The sequence below is a fragment of the Chrysochloris asiatica genome, unplaced genomic scaffold (assembly GCF_000296735.1).
Source record: "Chrysochloris asiatica unplaced genomic scaffold, ChrAsi1.0 scaffold00017, whole genome shotgun sequence".
In the NCBI taxonomy this organism is placed as follows: Eukaryota; Metazoa; Chordata; class Mammalia; order Afrosoricida; family Chrysochloridae; genus Chrysochloris; species Chrysochloris asiatica.
In genome coordinates, this window is record NW_006408535.1 from 22,349,018 (window position 1) to 22,352,559 (window position 3,542).

Genomic DNA, 3,542 nt, shown 5'->3' on the forward strand with positions numbered 1-3,542 from the left:
AAAGAACACGGCACCAGAATTGATAGAATTCAAATTGAAATCTTTCAACAAACTGATGTGGCATTGGAGGCGCTCACCCATATGTGACAAGAGATTTAAAGGACAGTTACTTGGCCAACCGACTGGAAGAGATCCATATTTGTGCCCATTCCAAAGAGAGGTGTTCCAGTGGAATGTGGAAATCATCAGACAATATCATTGTTATCCCATGAAAGTAAAATTTTACTGAAGATAATCCAAAGACAACTGGAACTATATATTGACAGAGAACTTCTAGAGGTTCAAGCCATATTCAGAAGAGAACATTGAGCAGACGATAACATTGCTGACATCAGATGTAATTTTGGCAGAAAGCAGAGAATACCAGAAAGATGTTTACCTGTGTTTTATTGAATTTGCAAAGGATTTCAATTGTGTGGAACATGACAAGATATGGGCAACATTGTGAAGTATGAGTATTCTGGAACACTTAATTGTACTCAAACACTTACTATTGAAGATCAAATAATGCAGCCTTCAGTATGATTTACAACTCAATATAAAGAAAAAAAGTCTTCAAAACTGGACCAATAATCAATATCATGACATGGAAAATGACTGAAACTGTCAAGGATTTCATGTTACTTACATCAGTGATCAACACCCACAGAAACAGCAGTCAAAAATTCAGCTGACACTGAACCTGGCAAATCTGTTGCATAAGACTTCTTTGAAGCGTTAAAGAGCTGATTGAGCAACACTTAATAACAACAACAGCTTAGCTTCGTTCTGTTGTTTTTGTTAGGTACCATAGTTTGTTCTGATTCAAAGCAACCTTACGCACAACAGAACAAAACACTGCCTGGTCCTGAGGCATCCTCTTAATTGTTGTTCTATTTGAACCTATTGTTGGTGCCACTGTGTCAATCCACCTTCTTGGGGGTCTTCTTCTTTTCCATTGACCCTATACTTTACCAAGCATGATGTCTTTCTCCAGGGAGTGATCCCACCTGAAAACATGTCCAAAGGACGAGAGAGCATGTCTCACCATCTTAGCTTCTAAGGAGTAGTTTGGCTGTACTTAGTCCAAAACAGATTTGTTTGTTCTTCTGGCAGGCAATGGTATTTTCAATTTTCTTCACCAAAATCATTTTTCAAATGTATTGATTCTTCTCAGGCCATTTTTATTCATTGTCCATCTTTCACATGCATATGAGGCAATTGAAAAATTATGGCTCAGGTCAATCACTCAAACTGACATCTTTATTCTTTAACACCTTAAAGAGGTCTTTTGTAACAGATTTGCCTAATACAATACAACCTTCCATGTCTTGACTGCTGTTTCCATGACTGTTGATTGTGGATACATGCAATATGAAATCTTTGACAACTTCTTATCTTCTCTCCATTTTTCATTATGTTATTTATTGGTTCTGTTTTGAGGATTTTTGTTTTCTTTAACATTGAAGTACAATTCAAACTGAAGATTTCAATCTTTGATCTTCATCAGTAAGTATTGCAAATCTTATTCACTTCCAGAAAACAAGGTTGTATAATCTGCATATCACAGGTTGTTAATGAATCTTCCTCCCATCCTGATGTCACATTCTTCTTCATATAATCTAGTTCTTGGATTATTCACTCAGAATACAGATTGAATAAGTATAGTGAAAGGATACAAGCCAAGTGCACACCTTTCCTGATTTTAAACTATTGAATATCCCCATAATTTGTTTAAATGACTGCCTCTTGCTCTATGTACAGGTTTCTCATGAGCACAAGTGTTCTGTCTGGAATACCTAGCCTTCACAATGTTACCCATAGTTTGTTATGGTCTTCCTGATATTCTCTGCACTTGGTCAAGGTCCATCTAACATTATTAATGATATCCCTAGTTCCATATCTTCTCTGGAATTCTGATTGAATTTCTGGCAGTTCCCTGTCATTGTACTGCTGCAACCATTCTGTATATGTGACTTAGATCCATCTCATTATTTGTTCAGAGGTATACTTATATATTAAATTTCTGACTTTATGTATTACATGATATTTCTGTATCACAATCCGTATATTGAGAGATTTTTTTTTAAAATATTCATTCCAGCATACCTATTTATCATAGTTAACTTTACCAGATAAGATTGGACATAAATAAATGAACTTCAAGTGAAATTCATGGTGTACCATTTTCTTGGTCCTCAAATCAGTAAAATTGTCTTTGCTTAACTTAATTTATATTTGTGAAAAAATATTTTATATGCTTTTCAAAATTAAATTTTGAGATAAAATCGTTTCTCCCCAGAGATGTCTAATATCTATTCACCAAAATCTTTGATTATAAAACTTTGGACATGTTATCAGGAGGGACCAGTCCCTGGAAATTGATAAAATGCTTAGTAAAGTAGAGGATCTACAAAAAAGGAGTCCCCCAACAGGATGGATAGACACTGTGGCTACCACAATGAGTTCAAACATAACAACTATGAGGATGGTGTAGGATTGGCCAGTGTTTCGTTCTTTTGTGCATAAGGACACTATAAGTTGGAGACGACTAACAGCACTTAATAACAACATATTATAATATACAGAAAAGAAGATTTACTAATAAAATTTAGATAAGCAGACTTTGGAATAGAGATTATTCTGTGTTACCTGATAGACACAATCTAATTTAAACATGAGTCCTTAAAAGAAGAGAACTTTCTTTGTCTGGGACAGAAAAAAAAGCAACAGAGGGGAAAAAAAATCAAATAGATTCCAACATGAGAGAAATTCCACATACCATTGCTTGTTCTGAGATCAGGGAGTTATATGCAAAGATCAGAAAAGGACTTATAGTATTTAAATATACATTTATATAAACCACATATACAGAATCTCCACCAAGAAGAGAGATTCCTCAGTCATAGAGACAGAAAGAACTGAATTTGATCAACAATCTAAATGATCTTAGAAGTAAATCCTTCCTCAGAGAATGAAGTAAGAAACACCCAAAAAAAAAAAAAAAAAAAAAATGGAAGGAATACAAAGCTGATGTTCTCCCGTGTAGATTATATTATAATACATCATTAAAAAAAAAAAAAAAAAAAGCCATTTGGGTTCATTCCAACTCAGTGGTCCTACAGAGTACAATATAACTGTCCCATATGGTTTCCAATGTTCAGTTAGCAACTGAGTGCCACTGTGACACCAACCCTGTGTTGTTGTTAGGTGCCATTGAGTCGGCACCAACTCATAGCAACTCTGCACAGCCAACCTCACTACTGTTGCCATGCTTGATTCCATCAATGCTGCCACTTGGCCAATCCATCTCCTTGAGGGTCTTCCTCTGTCTCTCTGACCCTCCACCTTACCAAACAGGATATCCTTCTCCAGCGACTGGTCCCTTCTGACAATATGTCCAAAGTATGAGAGACGAAGTCTGGCCATCCTGGCCTCCAAGGAACACTCTGGCCGCACTTCATCCAAAATCTATTGGTTCTTTTGGCAGTCCATGGCACTTTCAATATTCTCCTCCAACACCACAACTCAAAAACATAAATTCTTCTACATTCTTCCTTATT